At 44.0% G+C, this 18,885-nt stretch overlaps 1 long non-coding RNA gene and 10 other non-coding genes across 13 annotated transcripts; 9 read left to right on the plus strand and 2 right to left on the minus strand.

Moving 5' to 3' along the window:
- The first annotated feature begins 1,924 nt into the window (after nucleotides 1–1,924).
- On the plus strand, nucleotides 1,925–1,997 carry trnam-cau (transfer RNA methionine (anticodon CAU)). The gene has a single exon. It is a non-coding gene; the product is annotated as a tRNA-Met (tRNA).
- Nucleotides 1,998–5,342: 3,345 nt separating this feature from the next.
- Nucleotides 5,343–7,163, plus strand: LOC128766172 (uncharacterized). Of its 3 annotated transcripts, none has more exons than XR_008415971.1 (4): nucleotides 5,343–5,468; nucleotides 5,629–5,815; nucleotides 6,276–6,595; nucleotides 6,656–7,163. It is a non-coding gene; the product is annotated as an uncharacterized LOC128766172 (long non-coding RNA). The 3 variants fall into 3 exon arrangements; XR_008415970.1 differs by lacking the exon at nucleotides 6,656–7,163 and adding an exon at nucleotides 5,955–6,092 and having other exon boundaries at nucleotides 6,276–6,646; XR_008415969.1 differs by lacking the exon at nucleotides 6,656–7,163 and having other exon boundaries at nucleotides 6,276–6,646.
- A 783-nt stretch (nucleotides 7,164–7,946) lies between these two features.
- trnan-guu (transfer RNA asparagine (anticodon GUU)) lies at nucleotides 7,947–8,020 on the minus strand. The gene has a single exon. It is a non-coding gene; the product is annotated as a tRNA-Asn (tRNA).
- Nucleotides 8,021–9,528: 1,508 nt separating this feature from the next.
- Nucleotides 9,529–9,601, minus strand: trnam-cau (transfer RNA methionine (anticodon CAU)). Its single transcript has one exon. It is a non-coding gene; the product is annotated as a tRNA-Met (tRNA).
- Nucleotides 9,602–10,175: 574 nt separating this feature from the next.
- trnak-cuu (transfer RNA lysine (anticodon CUU)) lies at nucleotides 10,176–10,248 on the plus strand. The gene has a single exon. It is a non-coding gene; the product is annotated as a tRNA-Lys (tRNA).
- Nucleotides 10,249–11,068: 820 nt separating this feature from the next.
- trnar-acg (transfer RNA arginine (anticodon ACG)) lies at nucleotides 11,069–11,141 on the plus strand. Its single transcript has one exon. It is a non-coding gene; the product is annotated as a tRNA-Arg (tRNA).
- Nucleotides 11,142–13,309: 2,168 nt separating this feature from the next.
- On the plus strand, nucleotides 13,310–13,383 carry trnai-aau (transfer RNA isoleucine (anticodon AAU)). The gene has a single exon. It is a non-coding gene; the product is annotated as a tRNA-Ile (tRNA).
- Nucleotides 13,384–14,562: 1,179 nt separating this feature from the next.
- Nucleotides 14,563–14,644, plus strand: trnas-uga (transfer RNA serine (anticodon UGA)). Its single transcript has one exon. It is a non-coding gene; the product is annotated as a tRNA-Ser (tRNA).
- Nucleotides 14,645–14,918: 274 nt separating this feature from the next.
- Nucleotides 14,919–15,032, plus strand: LOC128766509 (U5 spliceosomal RNA). The gene has a single exon (XR_008416007.1). It is a non-coding gene; the product is annotated as a U5 spliceosomal RNA (small nuclear RNA).
- Nucleotides 15,033–15,874: 842 nt separating this feature from the next.
- On the plus strand, nucleotides 15,875–15,947 carry trnak-cuu (transfer RNA lysine (anticodon CUU)). Its single transcript has one exon. It is a non-coding gene; the product is annotated as a tRNA-Lys (tRNA).
- Nucleotides 15,948–17,573: 1,626 nt separating this feature from the next.
- On the plus strand, nucleotides 17,574–17,646 carry trnak-uuu (transfer RNA lysine (anticodon UUU)). Its single transcript has one exon. It is a non-coding gene; the product is annotated as a tRNA-Lys (tRNA).
- The last annotated feature ends 1,239 nt before the right edge of the window (nucleotides 17,647–18,885 follow it).

Below are 18,885 nucleotides of genomic sequence, written 5' to 3' on the forward strand. Positions count from 1 at the left end.
TCTTAATGATGTCCGACTTTACTTGAAAGTTCCGTCTTGAAAATGGATTTGACGGTAAATCTGCAACAAAATCTATTTCTTCTCCTCCTTCAGCCATTTTGTGTTGACAGAACCGCTATTAAATGAACACACACAAAAGATTTGCTTGTGCAGCTCGCGATAGGTGCAGTTTGCTAGCTCTGGCTCGTACACTCTCTCACTATCCAATCACAGGCTGTGAAAACGCTCATGTTTCCGTACGCCTGCTCGAAGGTCTTGGTGTGGCCAACTCCAAATCTGAGGGCACTTTCACACTGCAGTGTTCTGTCTCGAGAGCCTGAATCTGAGTCGCCCCCCGTTGAGATCCTTCACACCTCTGCCTCGCCGGAGCATTGTTTTTGTTTTATGTTGCACAAAATCAAAATAGTTCCCACAGCAGATAATTATGTGCATCTGCAGGTATTTTTAGTCGTTTAGTCGTAAAAACAATAACCCGTACGTGTCAGCCAATCACGACGCGTCTTTCGGCTAACGCGGAAGTGGTAGGACCCATTTGGCAGCGGTGAAAACTCCTTCATAGATGCATATTTTCCCTGGTAAATGAATAAAATGTATCTGGATGTGTTAAAGTGCCTAATGTGGAGACTATTGTGATTTCTTGAGCGATATCAAAGAAAAACAAAGCTCCGCACATGTCAGCCAATCACGATGCGTTATTACGCAGCTGCGGAGAAGAACGGACATAAACTTTGCAAACGATTCGATGACAAACATCGCATTTTGTGGAAATAAATGCTACGCATGAGGTAGAAATCGCCTTGAAATCCTTTATTTCAATTTCCTCTGGCTCATTAAAACATTAAAAAAAAAGATATGGTATATGCTGGATGTGATGTCATGCCACTCTGTGGCAGGTAGGACACATTTGATAAGCGGACGCTGTCACTGTCTGATGAGGTCCGCCAGAAATTCCGGGACTGGAACCATGTTTTACCAACTGACGTTTACTGGTAAGCGCATGCGTCCATAGTTATACAAGTTTTCCTTGAACGTTTTAAAACTTTAACTTCTACAGTCTAGATTAAGGGTTAGGATTAGGTCTGTGCAGTTTGGCTGTGACAAAGAAATAAACCAAAGTAACGCTTGTGTACCGTAAACCAATTTGCCTGTAACTTTCTGCTCCAGCACCATCATTTCCGGCGGACCACATTAGGCAGAAAGAACAGATCGTACTTGCACATGCGCGTAAAAACGTATAATTTCCAGATTTTACTGTTAAATATAGACTATTTTGACAACTATTCAAAAAACACACAAATTCACGCGATATAACCAATAAACACAATTCCTAGACCTTGCACATGCGTGTTTCTAACATCCGGTTCCAGTCCTGGAACTTCCGGCGGACCGCATCAGGCAGGCGGACCACATCAGGCAGTGACAGACACATTTGGTACCTACACCGGAAGAGGCTTTGTTCACGTGACTGCGTCATCAGCAATGCGACAGCACAGTTCATGATCTAAACCGGCCAGTAAAGGGTCTGATTGCTGTCTGGGCGGACAATATCCTTCAAAAACATCTTCTCAAACTCCCAGAACACTGAGGTGTGTAGCCGGGAGCTGCAGGAAAATTATGCTTGGGGACGGGAGCGCCGCGGATTGATCCACGCTGCTCTCGCAACAGGTTGAACACAGCGAGAGAGATGACTGGCGATCGAGAAGGTTTTAATCAGTGAAGTTCAGATCCCGACGTCAGAAATGATCAGTGAATAGTCGGGTGATCTTCAGTAACTTGGGGAAAATCAGCGTCTTGCCTCTTCGCTGTCCTCATGCAGACCGCTCATGGATGGGAATGTCGCTTCGTGTATTATCTCCCAAAGAAGTGGGTCTCCATTCCCTGCACTTGATCTTTCCTCTGAGTCACGTTGCTTTTCATTGACTGTGCCTCGTTGGCGCAGTAGGCGGCGCGTCAGTCTCATAATCTGAAGGTCGTGAGTTCGAGCCTCACATGGGGCACTGTCTTTTTGAAAAGTGGTATGGATTTCCATTTATTTAAGTTTTGGGGGACAAGCTTTGCAACATGACTCCTACCACGACCTGTATTTATGGTATGTTTCCACGGAGCGATATGTGTCCATTTTAACCTCTTCCCGGATATCAGGACAGTTGTGGGTGATGTTTGCGACCGAGACCAGCACAATGTAGCATGGACGACTGCAGAACACGAGACATCATATAATTCATTCATTCATCAATAAATTCATATAATTCAACATCATATAATTGTTGATTTCATGGTGACGATGCTGTGTTTTAGCTGCTAAATGTTGTGATATCTGCCTTGCACGACCACAAACTTCACTCCTGTTTTGTGACAGCTTTACACTTCCAAATCCTAGCTACAGTTAATGATGTGATCACCCTCTTCCTAAACTACCTCATTTATTCCAGGTACGTCCCATATGGTGTCGTTGTTTGGCCCCTGGTATGGGAACCACATCGGGACGCTCCGATCGATCAGTCACCATGATCCTGATCAAGCCATAAACCCCTTTGGGTGGACTCCTGTCCCATAGGTCGTCGTGTTCCTAGTTCTTGCCCAGGACAACCAGCGTTGACTATTAGCTTGGAGCTTCTGACCTTGTGCTGGCACTTTGACTTAACATGTGTAATACATGCTGTTGACAGAGATTTGAATGCAAAACACTGAGACAAGATTTCAGCATCAGAGCGATTCACTGCCACCATTGGTATTTATGTACAACTGTTTTGGGACATTAGCTTTGCAACACTACTAAGTGATGCGAGCCATGTGACAACACAATGTCCATGTGATCGGTACAATGAGGTTTGGGACAAAGAAGTGGAAGACAGTGTTGGTTGATGCAAAGATGAAATGGTGGAACCTTTTGCTCTCTTTCTCTTTATTCATTTACTCCCTAAAGCACTGCTACCATCTTTCTGTCACACTCTCTCTTTGCTGAAAAACACATAGCTATCACTGACTTCAGTCACACAATCCTTCTGCACAATCTTCAACCTTGAAAACTGAAAAACGTTTGTTCACAGATCCACATTTTCTTGTGTATCAGCATGTCTCTGGGGCGCAATAGGTTAGTTCGGCTGTTAACCGAAAGGTTGGTGGTTGGAGCCCACCCAGGGACGTGACCTGCTTTATCTTGCAGTAAAAACTTCATTCATGTACTCACTCTGACAGACATGATGTTGATCTCCAAAAAAACAGCCCTTCATGACAATCCTCTTAAGCATTTGTTACTGGTCTTGAAACAAGTTCGAAACAGTCTTAAAAAACACAGGGTGGCCTGAAGTAGTAAATAATTTGCCTTGATTTACATTTAAAGTAACTAACTTTGAGATTTACTGAGATGAGACTAAGAAAGAAAAAAGAGTAGAAATATTATTAAAACAATCTTAAAGCAGCACTTAAGAGTAATTCAACCTTCATGAACTATTTTCATAACATTTGTGATGACACATTAACTTACAACTAGCAGAATGGGATCCCTGCCATGTCCTGAGGGGTCTGTATAAATTTTATTATAACTAAATAACTCCAGGAGGGTGGTAGGAACCCAGCCACTCCAAAAAACTACAAATTTGCTGAGTTGTTTTATGGCATGCATCGCTTCCTCCTCGACTACGTCACTCGTAGTCGAGGAGGAAGCAAGCGTACACCTTGTCGCTTAAAACACGGCGCGAACATCTAATCGACTATGACTGTTACCATGGCCGAAGCTGAAACCAAGAAGTGGAAGGTTTTATCAGAGGAGATGAAAAAAAGAAAGAGGGAGAGCAACCGGATAAAGGCGCTATTAAGGATCAACAATTTTATTTATATGCTTAATGGCTCTAAACTCGTCAGTGCGTCGCCCGACGACAGCGATGACGAGTCGGGGGCAGGGAAGTAACAAATACGTTAGGGAACCAAAGTTGAACGTTTCATTTTTCAAACACATGATAACGTCAAACACATGATAATGTGTAGCCACAATTACATTCGTGACCTCATCGCTGTTCATCTTTCACACACACACTGGATGCAGAACGCACGCTCCAACTGTCAACAACCAGAGAAGAGGATTTTTCGGCACTATGCGCTGGCTGGTGCTCATGGGAAATGTGGTCTTCTTCAGGCAAAACACTACCACATTAGTCCACTGGCGCCGCCAAAATCAACCAAAACTGAAAGTTCCTATGTGTTCCTTTAATAATCTTATACAATTTGGTCTTACATAGTATATTATTCTCAAAACATGATCAATAAGAACTTTAGCCTAGATATGAGATTGTAAGTCTTGGCCAGATCAGGAGTTTTTTCAGTCTACTGTCTGTGTGTTCAAGATGAAAGTAAGTACATTTTTAATTTCGACGTTCTGGTAATAATGAATGTGTGATTCATGTAAATGGGTAGCGGTGTAACTGTTCAAGTCAGATTGGTTTAATTGCTCTGAAGCTGAACAAACCTGAATCTTCCACCACTGCTGTAAGATAAGATAATGTCTTATGAGGGTTTTTTTAAACAATGTAACAACACATTACTTGCATTCTAGACATTATGACCTGTGATGTTTGTTGTCTCAGTGAAGTTTGCTCACTACCTGTAGCTATCACAAGGCACTTTTTCAACAATTTAATTGAATCAATAATTGTTGACAATGTGAATTCTGTTTGCTTGGTTTGTTTAGTGTGAATGCTTTGTCTCATTTTGAGAAAGAAAAGCTAATAATGAGAACTCTTGAATTAAGAACAATAATCTTGTTTAGTCGCTCTGACTTTAAGATCTTTTCACTCAAATGAAGAAAGAAGCAAACGCTGAAATAAGAATTGACAAGCTAGTTTTGAGTTTATTTGACTTCATCAAGTAGTTGGAAATAAGTTGTGACTGCTTATTTGAAGGGATTTCTTACTTTCTGTAGACCTAGATATAGTGTCTTATTTCAAGAAATCTTATCCTGTCTTCTGTATTGGTACTTGAATGCAGCCTTCTGACTGTGAGGGAGTGGAAGAGCAGGAGATTTTACAGATCAAACCAGAACATTGCACGTATTACTGTACGTACAGACCAAACGCGACTTCCGCGAGCGACACGACTGATTTGCATAGAAAGTCAATGGGGTTGAGCGACTGTCGGCGACCAGCGGCGACCAACATGGCAGCGACACGACTGGGGTGTGCAACGCTACAAGATTTGAGCTCCATACGGCGACTCCGGCTACTCAAGACGACACAACTGGGGTACAGCGACAGTCGCAGAAGTTCACCACCTGCGGAGCGTTGACCAATCAGAGACCAGATCCGCGAGTGACGTGTCCCGGCGGAGGAGAAGCAAATCGCTGCGGTTGTTTACAAGCAGACTTTCCACCGTCCTGAGAGTGGCTCAAGTCGTGCATTTTTTAATTTCCACCGGAACATAAATAGGAAGAATCTTGTCCGGAGGGAAAGTTCGCCACAACGGTGGCGTTCCTGGTGAGTTGAGACCTTTATTTACGTAAGTTTACTAAAGTTATGTTCGCCTAAACGCAATGTCCACCGAGTTTACGAGGCGAATGTAGTGCTGCGACGGTAGAAACTACGTATGTATGGTGACGGGATAAATAAGTACTGTTTCTGATTTAATTTAATTCAGATGAGACGTCCTGAAGGCTCTGTTTATATGAGGGGAGGACGGTGACCGAGGAGCGGAGTGGTCAGCGGCATCTACTGTAGTGCCGTGAAGTGAGCGTTCTTCTCCGTCCTCTCTCTTCTGGAGCCCTCCATCTCCAAGAGAGACCTCGGCCAACATGACTGGAGAGGCAGCAGCAGCAAGGTAGCAGGTAGGTTTGCACGTTCATTTAGTGGGGACATTCTGAATACTAGATTAATATATAAATATAAAAATGTATGTAGCTTTCTGTATTGCTTTTTTTCTGTATAGCTAGTACAATAATGTAATCACGCCATGCTGTCATTAAGGAGAGGAGGAGGATGGATCCACTCATGATGTTGGTGATGATGATGATGAGGAGGATGGACCTTCCTCCTGCCTCACCTGGTGCTGCTGCGTCTCCTCCACCTGCCACTGGCCCCTCCTCATCCACTGCTGCTCCTGATGTATGTAGAAATAGCATTTTCTAGCATTATTCTATTTTTTTAATTAAATGTTATTGTTCTACATCATTCACTGTCATAGTGACATGACTTGCTTTAGGTTAACTATTGCTGTCCTATACAGATTTTATTTATTCGTACTCATCACTATGGCATGTAATTGGACTCAACTTTCATTATGTGCAGGACACCGATGGAAGAGACCAACAGAGGAAGGGGTCCCCCGATGCTGAAGCTGAGCTCAAACATCTACTAATGTACTCCCTCCACAAACCCAGCTCAGAAGAAGGGACAGTTTTCAAGGTCCTCGTTCCTTCCAGGTTCCACATAAATTTAAAATGTACATGTTACTTTACCAAGCAAAACAACAGCTGACTGAAACCATTTGGACCCTTCATTTATTTTCTTTGTAGCCACAGTTTCATTAAAGAACCGGATGCCGCCCCACTTCCTCCGCCTCTCTTGACCCTCGTCCCTCTGAGGAAGATCCTTCAAAACACACCTACGTAGTTCACTTCAAGTTTGACTGTGATTCTGTGTGTATTGAATGAGTATAAATGAATTAGTTACTTTATTTTTGCAAATAAAGTGTTTGACAATGAACATTTCTTTTTGTGAAAAATGGATTCACAGAAAAAAATAAAATCAAAAGCACTTTGCAAAATATCAACAAATTGAGTTGAACACAGCTTTGTTTTATTGCAGAGATGAAATATATATGCAAGAACCTATGCTTTGTTAAAATAGGTGGCTGACTCTTGAATGAGCAATTGTGTTGCACTGATAACTGTTTTTTTTCCAAAAAGGAGAAGCCTCATCTTCAACAAAAACATATGTGGTCGGTGGCCGTGGTCCTCTGGTCAGCTCCTGGAAGTGGACGGTCACCAACACAGAAGCAGTTGGTGATGAGTCTCCTGTTACCGAAGATCTGCAAAATATAAACCATACATGGATATGTAAACATATATATGTTGGTGATAATTTAACAAAGTATATATCAACCATACAACAGTGCATCTAGGATAAATTGTTTCATCACAATGCATTTAACTGTTGCATTCATTGATTACCACAAAGTGGCGCTCACTGAAAAGACTTTATTGTACAAATTATTGACGATGACAGATTATATATCTCCGAAAATTACTTCAAGCATACAGCAGATACGACCGCGGAGTTCATGAACTGATGACAGTTCAGAAAGACTTGGACACAAGTCGCCGTACATAACTACACATGGAGTTGCTTACCGAAGACAGACGTTCGCCAGAGGACAGACCGCGGCACTTGGTGTCCTGTATTCGGCCACTGATCCGGACCAACAGGTCGTCCAACTCGCGGCGGTTCCGCCTGAAGTACCGCACGAAGCGGCCGTATCCTGGTGACGCTGCTGGAGCAGGAAGTTAAATTCACCAGTGTGAGCGGCTCTGGCGAATGCTACGAAACGAGAGACGTCTCTTTTTCCATGTTTTCAATTAATAAGTAGCGATAGTTTGAGCACCGGCTCCGCCATCTTCAATCCACCGTCCACAACAACTTGAGACCACGCCCTCCGGCGACTGACCTACTTTCGATCCGGACAGGTGGCGACTAATGACGACTTGAGCAAGCTACCTGCTGCTGACGACTGGCGCTACAGCGACAGAAATGTCGCGTTCGGTGTGTACGTACCTTTAGAGCGAGATGACGTTTGGTAGCTGCATAACTATTTACAAACGTCTGCTGGAGTGATTCTCTCAGGCAGCATAGTGTGTTTCACCTGACTCATGAGTGGTTAAACTCTGTGTGCTTGTTTGAACAGGGAACCTACTGTGAGGTTGATAGACAATGTTCTACAGGATAAGATAAAGTAGGTCACGTCCCTGGGTGGGCTCGAACCACCAACCTTTCGGTTAACAGCCGAACGCGCTAACCTATTGCGCCACAGAGACATGCTAAGACACAAGAAAATGTGGATCTGTGAACAAACGTTTTCAGTTTTCAAGGTTTGAAGATTGTGCAGAAGGATTGTGTGACTGAAGTCAGTGGTAGCTATGTGTTTTTCAGCAAAGAGAGAGTGTGAAAGAAAGATGGTAGCAGTGCTTCAGGGAATAAATGAATAAAGAGAATGAGAGCAAAAGGTTCCACCATTTCATCTTTGCATCAACCAACACTGTCTTCCACTTCTTTGTCCCAAACCTCATTGTACCGATCACATGGACATTGTGTTGTCACATGGCTCGCATCACTTAGTAGTGTTGCAAAGCTTGTGTCCCAAAACAGTTGTACATGAATGAATCGCTCTGATGCTGAAATCTTGTCTCAGTGTTTTGCATTCAAATCTCTCATTGAAAGCACGTATTACACATGTCAAGTCAAAGTGGCAGCACAAGGTCAGAAGCTCCAAGCTAATAGTCAATGCTGGTTGTCCTGGGCAAGAACTAGGAATACGACGACCTATGGGACAGGAGTCCACCCAATACCAGGGGCCAAACAACGACACCATATGGGACGTACCTGGAATAAATGAGGTAGTTTAGGAAGAGGGTGATCACATCATTAACTGTAGCTAGGATTTGGAAGTGTAAAGCTGTCACAAAACAGGAGTGAAGTTTGTGGTCGTGCAAGGCAGATATCACAACATTTAGCAGCTAAAACACAGCATCGTCACCATGAAATCAACAATTATATGATGTTGAAACAACAGAAACGTTGCTTCTGTTGTTCAGCCTTTGAACAAACCAGCACTTCAAGACAATCGTCTGAACCATCGATCCAATAACATCTGAGAACTGGTGACCGTCTTCTGACGTCAGTGACCTGTTTTACACACATATAAGCGACACAAAAGAACACAAAAGAGACTTTTCTCGTGTTCTGCAGTCGTCCATGCTACATTGTGCTGGTCTCGGTCGCAAACATCACCCACAACTGTCCTGATGTCTGGGAAGAGGGGAAAATGGACACATATCGCTCCGTGGAAACATACCATAAATAAAGGTCGTGTCTTATATGAATACATCTAATAAATAATAATAAAATGTGGTCATGTCGTTGAACTCCAAAATATATATTCACTTTGATAAGCCTTGTGTGTTTTACTTTACCCAGCTGTTTCACCAAGATACAATCAGTGAGTCAGAGCTCAGCTCCGACCGTATCAGAGCCTGAACCAAGCACAAGCTCTGCCACCAGCTCTGTGTCAGCATTCACGCCTGGTGCTTCCTCACAGCCCGCTGCATGGGCTTCTCCATCCTCACCCATAACAACAGGTGGGATATGGTCAGAGTTTGACCACCAAATTCTGGCATCTATGCTGCATCGCACAAGTGGAACTGATGCGGTCATTGAAATGCAGCGTGACTCACAGGAAAGGGCAAAACATAAAATAAACAAAGGTCGTGCTAGGAGTCATGTCGCAAAGCTTGTCCCCCAAGACAGTTGCACCCTAAAAAGACAGTGCCCCGTGTGAGGCTCGAACTCACGACCTTCAGATTATGAGACTGACGCGCTGCCTACTGCGCCAACGAGGCTTGTGCAGTCAATGAAAAGCAGCGTGACTCAGAGGAACGATCAAGTGCATGGAATGGAGACCCACTTCTTTGGTAGAAAATACATGAAGCAACGTTCCCATCCATGAGGAGGATTGCAAAGAGACATCTCAGTGTAACTGCAACTCAGGACCTGCAGTGTTAAGGCTGAACAATGAGTAAGTTCAAGAAGAAGTGTGATGATAGGAAAAAATGTAAACACGTTACTCTTTCTAAATCTGAACCTTAAATATATTGGGAACAATGCCTGAAAAGGACGAAGGGATTATTCGGGGAATTATTCCTGAAGGTCTTTGTGGACAAAGAGTAAATGGTGATGCCAACGATAGTTTACAGTATATTTGCACTTTTGACTGGAGTTGTTTAAAGCATGTGACTCTGAACCAGTTGCTGTGTGGTTGTCTTGACTCAGCACGTGTGTTTTTAAAGTGTTGTATTCATCATGTTATTTGCTGTGCATTTTTTAAATTGAAGCTCTTGAAATTGAATGTAAACAGCTTTGTCCGATTACTGGATAGAAAGTCGAGCTTCTCTCAGTCAGACCACATGCCATGGAGCCCGGCGAGCTCAGTCGGTAGAGCATGAGACTCTTAATCTCAGGGTCGTGGGTTCGAGCCCCACGTTGGGCGCAACTTTTTAGCTTGCTCAAATCCAGGTTGGACACACCATTGTCCCGACACAATGGACGATAGGATGTTCTCTGTCTTGCACATAGGCTCTGCAGCCCTGATGGATGAGGAGGACTCAACATGCCACCTGCCTCTTGTTCCACCCAAATCACTCAGACACTGTAACAAATTCCTCTCCTGAGTCCTTAGAAGTTGGCCTGCTCGCCAGAGTCAACTTTTCAAGATACATTGATGCAAATAAAGATAAAGATTCATGGACAAATGCTAACACTACCTTTACAGTGAGTAAGAGAGAGAGACACCCTAGACCAGGGGTCTCAAACCGGTCCTCAAAGGGCCACAGTGGGTGCAGCTTTTTGTTCCAACCAGTCACCTTTTCACCAACCAGGTGTGTGAAGACTGTCATCAGTTGATTGTGAGTCCTGGTGTGGGACCTGATATGTGGCTGGATCAGTTTTGCAGTTGATTTATTGATACATCATTGAAAGGCAGATGATGAAAAGATTAGAAACTTCAAAAGTGGATTCTTGGGATCATGGGATAGTCTCTGAGCATTGCAGACTTTTAGGAATCATTTCGGACAGAGACGTCATATGAGTTCAATTGATGATCCGTCGATGTGTATTGAGCTAAGCGAGTCAAACTTAGATGGCAGGGGAGGCACCATTGTCAGGAGGTGGTTCACCCAAGGCTTCAAGGATTCAAGCACAGAAAGTTTCTTTTCATTCTGGCACTGGGGTTGAACTGCTTTGGAATGTTGTGAGGCATCTGATACCCAACTTTCACTCAAGTCAGTTCACATGGAATTGAACAAAACATAGGGCTAGTGGCGCAATGGATAACGCGCCTGACTACGGATCAGGAGATTCCAGGTTCGACTCCTGGCTAGCTCGGGCTAATCTTTCATTCATGATGCAAAAGTAAAACATGAGAACAGTATTTCTGCAGTGCATGCCACATAACTTTTCTGGTCAACACTAATGTGAGAGAAATGTGGTGAGGTGGCTTCTTCTATTGTGTAAGAAACATGGGTCCTGGCAGCCGTGATCGTATAGTGGTCAGTACTCTGCGTTGTGGCCGCCGCAACCCTGGTTCAAATCCAGGTCACGACACTTTCATTCCTTCCCCGCCAAAAGTTTTGAAGTTGAGTGGTCATCAATGTTTTTATTACACTTTTATTAATCATAATTTTCTGTGTATTGTGCAACTTTTGAGTCCAGAACCAATATTAAGTTGATGTTCATATTTTCCCAATGCATACTGCATATGTTGTGATGCTAAATTCCATTAAGAATAGGGAGGTTATGGTGATTCTTTTTTTTTTCCTCCTTTCAATTGTTTCAGTTCCCTCTAATGATGGACATGGTTGGCTTTAAAAACCAAGATAAAGTCTCTCCAGCAGCTCCACAACCTTCGCGCACCAGGGTGTCGTTGGAATTGGGTGCTCCAACCAGTCCGTCTATCTGCTTCCTTCAGCGTTGTACTGGAGAGCCAGATATTGAGCGCCGCCATCTGGGAAAGTGAGCGGATCCTAACTCCGTCCATGGAGACAGTGAGTGACATCTTTTGAAAAGCTGCTGCAGTCGTCTGAGTGCGCTCCAGTTGCTCCTTCACTGAGCCCTCCGGTTTGAACACTGCTTTGTCCAGGTCCGCTGCCAGGAATGCCATATTGTTCGCGAGGTTCTGGAGGTGTAGTGCACACGAGAAGGTCCGGTCGAGCAGCTGCATCGTGAGGCGGTCCTTTTCGTCTGGAGGATGCTGTTTCAGACCTGACCAGAGAGGAGCAAAAGGGGCCAGGCAAAAACTCATGGTGTCACCTCAGGGTGGCAACCCCTTCGAGTCGTCCATGCCTGCCACCGTCGCATATCCGGTGAACGTCCCGGGAGGGGGCACAGATACTCAGCGGCTGCTGGATCTCTTTCGCTGAATGAGCCCAGTGGTGTGCCATCTTGGGGCAGGTGAAGACAGGACCTTCTTCTGTGCCTTGGCGACCATGGAGGTGGAGAAATCCTCTACCTATCCAAAACTGTCTCCATCATTTACATCTAAACTTTCCTCCAGAGTCACTGTTATACTGACAACATGACTAAGCAATTTGACTGTCTTGTCCACACAAAATGACACAAGGAACATATAAAAGTTCAACGAAGCCCATGTGCTGTATTTCTTAACACGATTGGCCCAACAGCTGTTCTTCATCTGAAGTCTTCACATTGGTCAGAATCACTTCATTGTAAATCTCACTTTGACAGTAGCAATCAATAAGAAAGTAAAATAGCTACCTTCGATCAATTTCCCCTGAAGATTCGCCAGAGACCCTTTTACCACAGCCAGTAATAATTTGGATATTTTGGCTCACTGGGTTGTGTCCTCAAACAATCAGAGGTCAGACATTGTGGTCTGGCAAACAAGAACTCATTCTCTTCAGGAACCCCACAATCTGTTTTTTAGGCGTCTTTGCCAAGTTTTCAGATGCCACATCAGCATCTTTACCAGATGTCTGTGAAGTCTCTGGACATCCTCAGTGAGAGGCAGAGTAGATGCTGTGATTTAAGGTTGCCAAAGAGCAAAGTTCAGAGTGTTTGAGTGTTTTTACAGATATTTTGACGGCATTTCATTTGGATGCAGGAACCAAAGCATGTGCCTGAAAATGTGTTCAATTATTCCATGCAGCGAGCGCATTGAGCAACTCAATAAAACCACCTCTTAAAACTATCTTCTCCACAGCGTGGAGCTGGGATTACTAGTGAGTCCCTCAATATTGGCTGAACCATGAAAGTCATGTATTACGGTCAACAGCTGTTGTAGCATGGTCTGACTGCTAATGCATGGTATTTGTAAGAGACTGATGTTTGAACTTTAGCTTCTGTGCAGCAACTGTGAGTACAATCCCTGATCAGCCCTAATTCCACATCTGACTATCTCCTTCATCATCTTTGAACCTCAGTGGTGATCTTTCTCTTCATTTATGCAGGACTTCAACATCAAAGGTCCTTTGTTCAACTTGTTCCCTCGCTCCTCTCCTTATCTCCAGAACAGCAATACAATAACTCCTGCAACTGGCCGGTTAGCTCAGATGGTTAGAGCGTGGTGCTAATAACGCCAAGGCCATGGGTTCCACCCCCATACTGGCCAATGATGTTATGTTAACTGTGACTATATATGTTTTTAACAGTTAACATGAGAGAAGTTTCACAGTTGTGTATATATATATATATATATCAAGAAAATGCAGTGTTTACCCTCAAATCCTACGCTCCATAAATGAACAACGGTGCCAAAACACCCTATCAGGTCAGGGTTGTGTTCAATGTCATGATGTTGAGGCCGGAGTTTGAAATGTTTCGGTGGTCCAGTATCTTCCTGTGCAAATCCTGAATTGATTCTTCCGTGAATACCGGGCACAGTACTATTTCAACCACCTCCTTCAAGTCCATCAGCACAGTCCATGCTCCGTGTCCTTCAGGTACCATATGAAAGGGAGCAATCTCAGCATTGTGGAATTTTCATGGTCATTGCCACCAGTTGTGTTCCTTGCTGCAAATGCCTTGGGCAGGCAGACATCACAACGTTTAGAAAATGAAGCTCAAGTATTCCAACCCACATTCATAACACTCACACTGCTATATTTTGACCGATGCATCAATTTATGTACAGAGTGGAACTGAGTAGATACATATCTTGAGCTGACATGGACTTAAAGAAATAGAGAAGCTGAGGAGCCGAACTGAGTCGGACAAAAACCTTATCTCACTGCATGTTTGTTCATCCGCTATTGTCGATTTCTCTTTGTGAAAGTGAATGTACCTTGACAGGAATCTCTGCAATGGTGTTCTTGTGTAAACTGTCGCTTCCTTCCAAGCAGTTGACCTGGGTTCAATTCTCAGGCTTTGCCAATTGTTTTTGCCATCTAACCGTGGATGGCAGAATATTTGTGCCTCAACTGTCAACACCACAAAAGTCCCACTAAGGCTGTACGCGGACGACCAACAGACAGGTCTCAATGGGATAAAAATCAATCTCTGCCTGGCGTTGTTGGTAGGACTCGAAGCTACGGGGGAAATCCCCAATGTATTTCAGTTCCATGGCCTTCATCACTCGTGCCTTCAGTGGATTTGTGAATGGTCAGAAGAAACCAGTTCTTTGAATCACAACTGAATGGAATGGGCTACGTGCAGTGGCTGGGAATCGAACCCAGGTCAAGTGCTTCAAAAGCAGGGATCATCATTGTTGCTTGAAAGATGAGGAAGATGTGATGAACTGATTTCTAATGAACCCATAACTAAATGACTGATGAAGTGTCTGAGGAACAGTGTTGTTGTGGCCGAGTGGTTAAGGCGATGGACTTGAAATCCATTGGGGTTTCCCCGCGTAGGTTCGAGTCCTACCAGCAACGTGAATGTAGATTTTCTTGCCTTGTGACCTGTGTGTTGTAGTCAGCGTCACGTCGTCACGATGTTTGAAGCCCAAATATCTTGAGTGTTGTGGACCAGCTGCTCATAGAGTTTACGTTGCAGCTTTTTATCTTGTGTCGTACTTTTCGACGGATTACTTCCTTACTTTGTCTTCATTCATCACGTCGTGAGACACACACGATGCAGAGGGCGCCACCATGAGTTAAAGGTCGATGTGGAAGAATACAGCTCCTTCTCTGGTTCAGTGTCAGTAGTTCACTCATGTTTCTCTTCAGATCGTATAAATCTTTCGCCTTTTACTAAAGATTTCCGTGGAGAGGAACAACATGAGTTTTTACAAATTTTTTCATGCCCTGCTCTTGCAGGGCTTCTTATTGTGTTCAATGTAACCTGTCTGGTTAACAACTTTGGATCACAAGCGCAGAGTTGTTATTCCCAAGATGTGTATCTATGAAGCAGCAGAGTATGTTGTCTAACTTCAATTGAGCCATCACTCCATTTCCATGGTTTTCAGAACAACATCTTTTCCTGCTCTAAAGGTGTCTCTCCTTTTGTAGAGATCCTCATTCTCATGTCTCTGTGACGTAACTGGTTAGTGTGTTTGGCTGTTGTGGGAAAGGCTGGTGGTTAGAGACCACCCTGGGAAGAAGATCCACTTTGGTTCCGTGACGAACCTCACGGTTAGTAGGGCAGGTGATCGGTTGGTGATTTCACAGTGCTGTCGGCCCGTACCTTCCCCAGGGGACTGGAATGCTTGATTTCTGCCTTCAAAGGGTTTCACCCAATACTTTGAGGAAACTGCATGAAAAGATCAGGCCCTGCCTTTAATTGTTGGACTGTCACGGCATACAGTCTGGTTGAACTCCAGTCAGCTGAAGACGAATGAAGTCACACACACTGTTGGTCATTTTGGGGACACAATGAAAGTGCTGGATCCAAAAACAAAGGAAACTATGTGGACCAACACTGACTTACATTACTTACTAACTTACTACTTGACTGAAGGCCAAGGTGAAAAATTCATGGCCCGCCACTGGTAAATGGTGGCGGTAAATGACAGCCAACAGTATATTTGCACTTTTGACTGGAGTTGTTTAAAGCATGTGTCTCAAAACCAGTTGCTGTGTGGTTGTCTTGACCCAGCAGGAGTTTTTTTTTTTTATAATGTTATTTGCCGTGCATGTTTTCTCATTCAGACCAAATGCCATGTAGCCCGACTAGCTCAGTCGGTAGAGCATGAGACTCTTAATCTCAAGGTTGTTGGTTCGAGCCCCACGTTGGGCGCAACTTTTCTCAAATCGAGCTTGTCCACTCCTTTGTCCCTGCACAATGGAAAGTAGAATACAATATTCTGATCACCTTGCACATTGGTTCTGCAACCCTGATCCATGAGGAGGACTCAACATGCCACCTGCCTCTTGTTCCACCTACATCACTCAGACATTGTCACACATTCCTCTCCTGAGTCCTCAGAAGTTGGCCTGCTAGCCAGAGTCAACTTTTCAAGATACATTGACGGGAAAATGCAAACACTCAGTCCCTGTCCGTCCTCCGTTTATTATTGTATTTAATGAATTGTCAATTTACTCTTGTTGTCCCGTGTCCTCTGTAAACCTGCAACATTCTAGCTATTGGGTCCACCTCCATGACGTGCCATGACACATGTTCTATCTGTAGCTGCTGCCGTTGAGTCCTCTGCTCTGCAGACCTGCTCAGAGCTGCTGAGAGACGCGACCAGCGCCACATTTCATCATCCCTGACGGTTGTTCTGGAACTGATTGAAGAAGAATAGTTTGTAACTCTGACGTCTGTGTCCACAGTCAACTGTAAATAAACCTGTGAACGGACGTTTTGATGGTTCTGATCGCTCTGATCGCTGTTTGTCTGCTCCTTATTGAAACACAGGAGAGTCATGATGTAATAAAGCCAGAGGAAAAACGCTGCTCCTTCGTCTTTATTATTCAACAGTGCTGTAAACAACAGGCATGACATTGTTCACGAAGAATCACGTAAGAAACATCACGACGACGTCCATTGCTCGCGGAATTCCATTCATTCCACTGGACATGTGAGGGAGAGAGACCCGAATGACGTTGCATCTTCCAGATTTATTTCTCACAACTAAAAGATTGTGGGCTGTTGTCTCTTGTCACCAGTAAATGTTCAAACTTTCCCTTTTGCTTTATTCTGAAACATGCATTCAAAATAAAGTTTTATCGCTCTTGCAGCTGCTTCCGCCTCTCGCTGGCTCCTGCCTCTCCTCACTGACTGCATGACGGAGTTCCATTTCTGATGTTGAATGATAGATGCTTCTCGAAGTTGCCTTTGCAAGTATAAGCTGGACAGTGTTGTGTATATTACTTTCTGTGATTACATTTTTCACTGTTTCATCACGGTCTTTCCTCATAAACAAACGTGGGATGGGGGGGAGGGACCAGAGACCCAGCTTTACGACAGCCTGCAGTTACACTCATTCACCTGTGATCAACCCGCTTCCTTCGGCAGGTTTTGGGAGTAAACTCCCAAGTTTCTGAATAAATTTAAATACTCTGGAGGTTGTGTTGTCGATGTATTACAAGAATGACAGATGTCGAGTAACAAAAACAAAGAGTTTCACTTTTGATCACACGAGTGAGCCCGGACTCACTTAGCAAACATGCTAACGGTTGCTAACATAGAGGTAATGTCGTCTCCTAAAACCAACAAATCACGTCTTCCAATCTCCTTGAGGGAACTAAAGATAAAAATCGATCGATCTGGTTCAAGGAAGTTGAGCAAAATTAGCAGTTTGTCGCCGCGAGTTACAAAACACAGCTGATATCAGGTTTGTCATGTGCTCACCACAAACATCGGCTAAGACACAGGAACACACACATTGCATCAGGTTACACACATCACACCTCCCTAGGAGCCTGGATAGCTCAGTCCGTAGAGCATCAGACTTTTAATCTGAGGGTCCAGGGTTCAAGTCCCTGTTCAGGCGATGCTTTTTCACTGGCCAAGTTGGCTGTTTCACTGGTTGTGTGTTGGTGCAGGTTGCAAAAGGGCTTGGTTCAGGCTCTGATACAGTGGAGCCTGAGGTCTGACTGAGTGAAATAAAACACACAAGGCTTATCAAAGTGAATATATACTTTGGAGTTCCAATGACACTACCACATTTTATTATTTATTAAATGTATTTATATAAGACAGATGAGGTAAGCACAAGCCTCGTTGGTGCAGTAGGCGGCGCGTCAGTCTCATAATCTGAAGGTCGTGAGTTCGAGCCTCACACGTGGCACTGTCTTTTTGAAAAGTGGTATGGATTTCCATTTATTTAAGTTTTGGAGGACAAGCTTTGCAACATGACTCCTACCACGACCTTTATTTATGGTATGTTTCCACGGAGCGATATGTGTCCATTTTCCCCTCTTCCCAGACATCAGGACAGTTGTGGATGATGTTTGCGACCGAGACCAGCACAATGTAGCATGGACGACTGCAGAACACGAGAGAAGTCTCTTTTGTTTCTGATCACTTATTTGTGTGCAAAAACGGTCACTGATGACAGAAGACGGTCACCAGTTCTCAGATGTTATTGGATCGATGGTTCAGAGGATTGTCTTGAAGTGCTGGTTTGTTCAAAGGCTGAACAACAGAAGCCACGTTTCTGTCGTTTCAACATCATATAATTGTTGATGTCATGGTGACGATGCTGTGTTTTAGCAGCTAAATGTTGTGATATCTGCCTTGCACGACCACAAACTTCACTCCTGTTTTGTGACAGCTTTACACTTCCAAATCCCAGTTACAGTTAATGATGTGATCACCCTCTTCCTAAACTACCTCATTTATTCCAGGTACGTCCCATATGGTGTCGTTGTTTGGCCCCTGGTATGGGAACCACATCGGGACGCTCCGATCCATCAGTCACCATGATCCTGATCAAGCCATAAACCCCTTTGGGTGGACTCCTGTCCCATAGGTCGTCGTATTCCTAGTTCTTGCCCAGGACAACCAGCGTTGACTATTAGCTTGGAGCTTCTGACCTTGTGCTGCCACTTTGACTTAACATGTGTAATACATGCTTTTGACAGAGATTTGAATGCAAAACACTGACACAAGATTTGAAGAAGTTTTGGGACACAAGCTTTGCAACACTACTAAGTGATGCGAGCCATGTGACAACACAATGTCCATGTGATCGGTACAATGAGGTTTGGGACAAAGAAGTGGAAGACAG

This window comes from Synchiropus splendidus, chromosome 10, assembly GCF_027744825.2.
Source record: "Synchiropus splendidus isolate RoL2022-P1 chromosome 10, RoL_Sspl_1.0, whole genome shotgun sequence".
Lineage (NCBI taxonomy): Eukaryota > Metazoa > Chordata > Actinopteri > Syngnathiformes > Callionymidae > Synchiropus > Synchiropus splendidus.